The 8,821-nt window shown below is 40.9% G+C and overlaps 1 long non-coding RNA gene across 1 annotated transcript; it reads left to right on the top strand.

Moving 5' to 3' along the window:
* Positions 1–6,939: 6,939 nt before the first annotated feature.
* Positions 6,940–8,616, top strand: LOC135964525 (uncharacterized). Its single transcript, XR_010577010.1, has 2 exons — positions 6,940–7,167; positions 8,431–8,616. It is a non-coding gene; the product is annotated as an uncharacterized lncRNA (long non-coding RNA).
* The last annotated feature ends 205 nt before the right edge of the window (positions 8,617–8,821 follow it).

Genomic DNA, 8,821 nt, shown 5'->3' with positions numbered 1-8,821 from the left:
CCCTGGTTAGTTATTGAAGGAGTGAACTCTTAACAAAAGGATGAGTTCCCAGTTTCCTAACTCTGTCTCATGTGCTTATCTGCCCTTCTGTCATGAGATGACCTTTGCCAGATTTGGCACCATGCTTTTGGATTTCCCAGTCTTTAGAACTGGGAGCCAAATAAATCTCTGTTCTTTACAAACTACCCAGACTGTGGGATTCTGTTACAACACAAGAAAATGGGCTAAAACAGTAAATTAATGAATATTATAGGTGTGATGGTTCATCAGTCCTGGCTTTAACCTCTCACCTAAAGATAGTATGTTTGCCTTGCAAACGAGCATATGGATGATCAGAAAGACTAACTAATTTTCCCTGGTTATAGCTAACCAGTGAGAAGAGCAGGATTTAAACTCAAGACGTATTTTTCATTTTCCACATTCATTAGTCTCTTAGTCCATTTTCTATTGATTACCACAGAATGTCTGAAACTGGATAATTTATAAAGAAAAGAATTTTTTTCTTACAGTTAGGGAGACAGAAAAGTCCAAGGAGATAGGGGTCACTTGAGTGAGGGCCTTCTTGCTGGTAGGACTCTCTGCAGAGTCCCAAGGCAGCACAGGGCATCACATGGTGAAGGGCTGAGCTTGCTAGCTCAGGTCTCTCTTCCTTTTCTTATAAAGCTACCAGTCCCACTCCTATGATAACCTATTAATCCATTAACCTCATGAGTGGATTAACCCATTCATGACGGCAGAGCCCTCATGACCCAGTCACCTCTTAAATGCCCCATCTCTCAATCCTACCACATTAGGAATTAAATTTCAACCTGAGTTTTGGAGTGGACAAATATTCAAACCATACCAGTTATCAAGGCTAAAGAGGGGAAGAAGAAAACTTACCAGTTCTTTACCTTAGATCATGTAAATCATATCCAACTTTTCCAAGTACTTTTAGTTCAACCTTTTTATGATTCATTCACAAAGACGCTACCAATTGAATTTTGATCTTTTCCCAATTCTCACCACCACCAGCTTAGGATCTATTCTCCGGATTTCTCCAGTCTCATCTTGGGCTGGGTCACCATCATTTCTCAGACCCACCACCCGTGACTCACTCCAGAGGATGCAGTCCTTTGGGGAGTGGCATAAAATGTGGGAGAATGGGAGAAGGAATGAGTCATGTACCACACGTTTGATTTTATTGCTTGTTTGATTAACTTTCTCTGAAGACCAGCAGAGTCACAGGCTTGGAAAATTAGCCAGAAAAAAGAAACAGTGAAAAAAAAAAAAAAAAAAGTAAGGCAGGACTTAAGTAATGATGCCTTTGAAATTCCACAGTAGAACTTATAACTACAGAGAGTGAGGATTTCAAAGTCAGTCTCTCGACCATGTACAAATGCATATGCAGAGGTTTCTCTTCTCTCTCTGTCTATAACAGACGGGACCCTCAGGGTGGAGGAAAAAAGGGATCTGCTGCTAGAAAGCAGCTGCCACCTAGTGTGAAAATTATGTGACATCTCATGTTTATCTTTGAAATTCATGCCAAAAATGCCCATTATATTACCTGATGAATTGATGTTGGTTTAATTTTAAAATTATGTCTTCTCCAGATTTTCAAGGAAATCTGTGTTCAAAGAAATTTCCTGGCCGGGTGCGCTGGCTCACATCTGTAATCCCAGCACTTTAGGAGGCTGAGGCGGGTGGATTACCTGATGTCAGGAGTTCGAGACCAGCCTGACCAACACAGTGAAACTGCATCTCTACTAAGAATAAAAAATTTGCAAGGTGTAGTGGCATGAGCCTATAATCCCAGCTACTGGGGAGGCTGAGGCAGGAGAATTGCTTGAACCCAGGAGGAGGTTGCAATGAGCTGAGATGGTGCCATTGTACTCTAGCCTGGGCAACAAAAGTGAAACTCGGTCTCAAAAAAAAGAAAATTATATTCTGTGGCTTTATATGCACCTTCACTTTCAACACTCCACTGCACCCGTGCTCTGTATACAATCCAATGGGAGGAATTAAGAAAGCGAGTTTTCTATAGCTTCCAAAGTCAGAAAGAATGACTTTGCCAATAGAAACAGTCTTTCAGGGATGCCCTGAACAAATTATAAACAAAACCCATTAAACTGTGTCTACCTATTAAATCATCTAAAATAGAAAATCAATTGCCAAGCTTCTGATAAAATTTCAGATTTATGAAGCACAGCAATCGTCCCTGAAAGAGTTTTTTTGTGTTTTTTCCCCCTCTCTCAGCTTATCCTGCTTCTGCAGATAGCTCTACTATTTAATACCCTCTTGGCACTTGGTCTATTTTCCTCCCTTGATTGCCTCTGAATGTACTGTAATCCTCTTTTCTGGTTACTGTCCCTTTTACTACAGGTAAATCAACTGTATCCAGTAGTGGAACAGATGCAGCATGAAAGAAGAAAGTTACAATTGCTTTATCTGATGCTGTCACTCATGCCTGGTGTTGAGAGGCGCACATTTTTAAAAGTCTAAGGGCTCTGGCTCCAACATATCTAGGAAACAGATGGGAAACAAATGAAGCATTGATGGATTCGCAAATTCCAGTTCTTTGATATTTGTCTGCCCAGGAGTGGGTGGGACAGAGAAATGTAAGGGAATAATGAGGATACGGGTGGGGAAAGGCTTGTAATTTTTCCCATTCTTCTTTGGATATGGACTGAAGGAAGGATGTGGGGAGGAGGCGTTTATCTTTTGCTTGTACTCTGACCTTTTCCTAAGTTGCCGCATTCCTTGGGATACAAAACTATAATCAAGAGTCTCTAATGGACAACTGCAATTATGCATTGAGTCATTCAACAAATATACATTAATACTGACTACATTAGGCTTGAGTGGAACTTCAGGGCAAAAGAACAGAGAAAATAAAATACCACTAGAGAAGGGATCTGTGCTCTTTCCTGGACTTAAATCTCCCAGAGTCATCACGTTTGACAGTAAAACTAGTCAAGCAAATTAGCACAGGCCCAGAGGATGAAATTAAGGAGGGGGCAGGCAAGTTTCACATAATAAACAGACACTCTCCCTAGGCCCTGGACCTAGGAGCAATACTTCAGGAAGAATTTTTTAATTAATCTCATGTATTCATTCATGTATTCACCAAGTAGTTACTGAACACCTCCGTGTGCCAGGCTCCTTCATAGGCTCTGGGAACACAGAGACAAATGGGGTGCAGCCTCTGCCTTTGAGGACCCCCTGATAATGGAGAAGCATGCCTGTTGTACTGCCCCTGCACTTCTTTCTTTCTTTCTTTTTTTTTTTTTTTTTCTTTTTCAGTTTTACTTTATGTTCCGGGATACATGCGCAGAACTTGCAAGTTTGTTACATAGGTATACGTGTGCCATGGTGGTTTACTGCACCTTTTAACCTGTCATCTAGGTTCCCTCCCCTTGCCTCCCACCCCCCAACAGGCCCCAGTGTGTTTTTGTTCTTCTCCCTGTGTCCATGTGTTCTCATTGTTCAAACCCCACTTATGAGTGAGAACATGTGGTGTTTAGTTTTCTGTTCCTGTGTTAGTTTGCTGAGGATGATGGCTTTCAGCTCCATCCATGTCCCTGCAAAGGACATGATCTTGTCCCTTTTTATGGCTGCATAGTATGCCCCCTGCACTTCTAATAAAGATGGCGCTGGGAAGCAGAGCCCAGCTCACCTCATTCCAGAATGCCCCGACTTCTGCCAAAGAGGAGGTTTCCTCCATTCACCTGTCCATTTGGAACACAATGAAAATACAGAATATATGAATATGAATATACATCTATTTAAGAAAAATTCACATAGCCCCAAACTACTCTAGCTTTCCTAGGAAGTAGAGAAGATCCCCTCAAAAAAAAAGATTGGCAAACTGAGCCTGCTATTGGGGAAGGAAATTCAGGACCAGGAAGGTGAGGAAATCTATTCATTAAGTGGCTCTAACAACTCAAATCCAGATGCAGAGAAACCTGACATACACGCACCAAGATAAGCATCTCTAAGGTACAGTCAGCGGTCAATTTTTCAACATTTATTTAATATCTTGCTATATTTATGACATGGTGAAACAGATGCTGTATTCCTTCTCTGAGAATTTTCAGTTGAGGTGGGAACATGAATAAATGTATTAACCCATTTATGCCAGAGGTTGCAATTTTTGTTTTGTGAACAATCAGACCTTGGTGATGACCTTGAGCAGTAGGATATAAATAACTCCCACAAGCTTAGCATTTTAATAATGGAACACTAGGCATAAATAGGTTAAAACGGCATCGAAAAGCCATGTAAACTATACACCAGCCATGTAGAAATAGTGCATATGGAGACACAGGGGTCCTGGGAAGGGCAAACTGCAGTACAGAGTTTACCAGGGAAGAGCTCCTAGGAGAAATGAGCTTGGAACTGGATATTAGAAGATCATCACCCTGTGTAGGGGGGGCAAGTCTGCAGCCAAACTTCCCTGGGGCTTTTTTTACTCATCAAAACATGAGTACAATGCACACAGATTACATGAATTTTGTAAGGATGAAATGTGACAACATTGCTATGGCATCCATGCACATAGGAGGCACTAATGAATATCACATTCCCTTCCCTGTTCCATTTTATGCCTTCCACACTTGGTATTATTTAATGATAGAAATGCTGGTGAAAAAAAGGGATAGTACACCTCTCACACTTTCTATATTGAGCGTGAATTACTCTTAACATAGAAAAAATAAAGCAAAAGATTAAAATAGTGTTTTATTTGTAGAGTTTTGGTCTGAAAGAAGTAACAGGTTCTCAGTAGTCACTTCACAGCAGAAAATCAAATGAGGGCTTCCCAGCCACACAGAAAATGTTATTTTAATCTGATGTTCAGCACCCTTCAGTTGCTAGTTAGACCCACTTAGACTGAAATAGATGCCAGAAATGCAATGCTATGTTCACCACCCAATCGCTTTCCAAACGCGTAGTAAGGATTCAGGTCACTGTCCCCCATCGACAAAAGAGCTTGAGCATCACTGTCATTGCTTCATGCAGTCACAGCCCCGCTGGGAGGGACAGCCGTGACCCAGGCAGGTCTTACTGGTATCAGTGGTCAGAGACCAGGGACAGAGGATGCACTGCCTGGAGTTGTCTTCTCCCAAGGAGTGTGCATGGCTGCCTTGCAAGCACGGGCTTGCCCCATCCGAAAGCACCATCTTTGCTCAGACTCAGAGAGGAAAAATTTGCCAGCTGCGAGTGGAAAATGTTCAAACCTTGAAATCTTTCTGCAGCCCATACTGGGTCACATTTGCAATGCCCAGTACAATTCTTGGCTGATAAATGCTTGTAATTCAGAGATAAACCTACCACTGCAGGTTGTATCACGGCGAGGAAAAATTTGCTTTCCAGAGAAATATCACTTATCCCAGACTTTTTAATTCTTCTGAGAAAATAGGGGTTTAAGAAATGGTGGCTCAGCTGTGAGTTCCATCTCTGGTTACTAAGGCTTATGTTTTGTTATGGGCTCAGTTTTCCTCCCTAAAAATGACATTGAAGTCCTAACCTCCAGTACTTCAGAATGATTACATTCTGGTCACATCTCTTCAGAAACAGGGTCTTTTTAGAGGTAATCCATTTAAAATGAGGTGATTAGGGTGGACCTTAATCTAAGATGACCAGTGTCCTTTTAAAGAGGGGAATTTTGGACACAGAGGCAGACATGCACAGCAGGAAGACAACATGAAGAAGCACAGGAAGAAGACAGCCATCCACGAGCCAAGGAATGCTTTGGCCAGCGGTCCCCAACCTTTTTGGCACCAGGGACCAGTTTCATGGAAGACCATTTTTCCACAACTGTGGGTGGGCGTGGGGGAGTGAATAGTTTCAGCATGATTCAAGCGCACCACATTTATCGTGCACTTTATTTCTATTATTATTACATTGTAATATGTAATTAAATAATTATACAATTCACCATAATGTAGAATCAGTGGGAGCCCTGAGCTTGTTTTCTTGCAACTAGACAGTCCCATCTGGGGGTGATGGGAAACAGTGACAGATCATCAGGCCGTAGATTCTCATAAGGATCATGCAACCTATATCCCTGGAATGCGCAATTCACAGTAAAGTTGACACTCCTAAGAGAATTGAATGCTGCCTGTCACTGATCTGACAGGAGGCAGAGCGGTGATGCGAGCAATGGAGAGTGGCTGTAAATACAGATGAAGCTTTGCTTGATCGCCCACTGCTGTATGGCCTGGTACTGGTCTGTGGCCCAGGGGTTGGATACCCCTGCCTTAAGCTACCAGAAGCCAGGAGTAAGACCTAAAAAAGATGTTTCCCCAGTGCCTTCAGAGGAAGAATGGCCTTGCAAACACCTTGATTTCAGACTTCTGGCTTCTGTTACTGTGAGACAATACATTTCTGTTGTTCTAAGCCATCCAGTTCATGGTACTTCGTTATGGCATCCCTAGGAAATGAATATGTGGCCAGTAGAGCATTTTCCCACTAAAAGATAAAGACATCCAAGTGCCACCAAAACGATTACAGGGTTGCAAGAATCCTGAACAAGAGAAACAAACCAAAGAAATTGCTCATTGGAAATAGGTGTGACCAGATTTGGTGATCTTCCCCTAAATGTGGGCGGGGGCATTTTGTTCTGTCCTCACCTTCATGTACATTCTGTTTTCTGTTTTAACAAATAAATCTCAATTGCATAGGGTACTCAGTTCCATGATGTTTTTGTTTTTCAGCGACTCAGCTCACCCTCTCCTCCTCAGAGAGGCAGACCTAAAGTTCCTGAGACCAGGGGCACCCTGTCAGAGACTTGTGGAAGAAGGACCAGGTTCTCTGGGCTTCTCTGCTTGTTGCTGGATTTTGCTGTTTTCTCTGGGGCTCTGTTTAATGGTGCTGTGCGGGAGAGTGATTTCTGCACTATCTTTCTGGAATTGGGAGGGGCACAGAAGCAGGAAAAGTGAATTCCAGGAAAGTTGTTGCATGTTAGAAGCTGTGTTGTGGTGAAGTGACAAGTTGCTTGCTCTCTGAACGGGGATGGGATCCTTTGTGGAGGCGTGAATCACCAACAGGTGGGATTAGATGGATGATGGTTGTATTTGGAATTCTAGCCACACCCTTCGGACTGCAGCCCTCTGAAGCCTGAGGGTCTGACGAAAGTCAAGAAAAATCTGCATTGCAACTCTTCAAAGAGAAGAATGTGACATCTTGGTAAGTACAGTCAATAGCTCTGTCATTTTTTAAAAAGTATGCTCTTAAAATGATTTTTAATAATAAGAGTAACATTGAACCACACTAGAGAAAATAGGACAACAAAAACAAAATCATTCATAATTCTAGAACCCTAATACAACTTCTTGAATATAAAAAAAAATCATTAAATTGAATATCTTCATACAGTTGAATTTTATGCATTTAAATAGAAATTATAAAGAATTTTCCATTTAGTTGTGATGAATTTCTGATAATATAATACATATTTATCATCTTCAAGCTGTACAACTTAAATACATAAAAATTTTAACTGTCAGCTATAAAGCTGGGGGGGACTCTTTATGTAAATATTTAGTAAAAATGTTTTCTTAAAGAATCAGAATATTAGATTCTGTGTATTGTGTGCCCTGGGAAAGTACGCTCAGAAGGAAATATACCAAAATACAGTGGGTGAATTTTACTTTCTTCTTGATAGTGTTTTAAAACTTTTAGAAATGTTTTGCAATGTCTTGAAAGTGACCTTCTGCCTGGAATTTGGTTAATGTTCAGTTTTATTTCCTTCTTATTTTTCTGAGAATTTACTTTTTTAGTTCAGCTGAAACTTTTCAAGAATGCCATGACCTCTCTCTCCTTTTTTTTAAAAAAGTTTTAAACTGACAATGTTAAAACTAGAAGAGATTTTGGAAATCAACTACTTTAAGCTAGTATGATATGGAAACTGTAAACTAAAACTGTTCACATCCACTCCCCAAGATCACATCAAGAGTGGCAGGGCTGGGACACCAGAGTTTCCGGAATGGCTCCCCCGGGGCTTCAGCTGCAACACACTCGCTGTGCCAATGTGCATGTAGTTCCTCATTCTAATCAAATAAGTATTATAACCGAGTTCACCCGAAATAGAGTATACTGCACAGAAACTTAATAATGGGTGAGAAAGGCATATTTATGACATTAGCAATTATTACCATACTCAGTCAAATCCATTTTTATTTTCTGTTTTCTCATTTTGTGAGTCCTCTGGGATCTACACACAGGTACCAATTTTTTGCCTATCCCTGGCACCATGCACTGCTTAATCATCCTCCCCACACTGACTCTGTTGACCATGCTCAATTGTCAATAGCAATACTTCTCCAGGGGTGGCTCAGATACCCACGGGGGTCCCTGAGATCCTTTAAGGGGTCTGCGAGATCAAAACAATTTTCATAACACTAAGATATTGTGTGCCTTTTTTATTCTCATTCTCTCATCAATTTATAGTGTCGTTTTCCAGGGGCAGCTGCATAAATCACAGGGGACTGAATACACGAGAAGATGTAAGAATCCAGTCAGCTTCTATCAAACCAGACATAAAAGACATTTGCAGATATGTAAAACAATGCCACTCTTCACACTGCATTTTTTAAAAATATTATTTCCCAGAAAATATATCATCTATGTTAATATGGAATGGGGTTTGTTATTCTTATTTTAAGTAAGGTATTATATAAATATTTTTAATGTCTCAGTTTTAATATTTAATGAAGTCAATATCAATAGATGTAATCTATACAAACCAAAGCTCTCTGGGGTCTTCCAGAATGTAAAGGAGTCCTGAGATCAAAAGGAATGAAAACCTGTGCCCTACCCTAGCCACCTAAGGGGCTGAAGC

This window comes from Macaca fascicularis, chromosome 8, assembly GCF_037993035.2.
Source record: "Macaca fascicularis isolate 582-1 chromosome 8, T2T-MFA8v1.1".
Taxonomy (NCBI): domain Eukaryota; kingdom Metazoa; phylum Chordata; class Mammalia; order Primates; family Cercopithecidae; genus Macaca; species Macaca fascicularis.
Note: the sequence above shows the minus strand (reverse complement) of the source record. Positions and strands in the feature narration are given on the sequence as shown.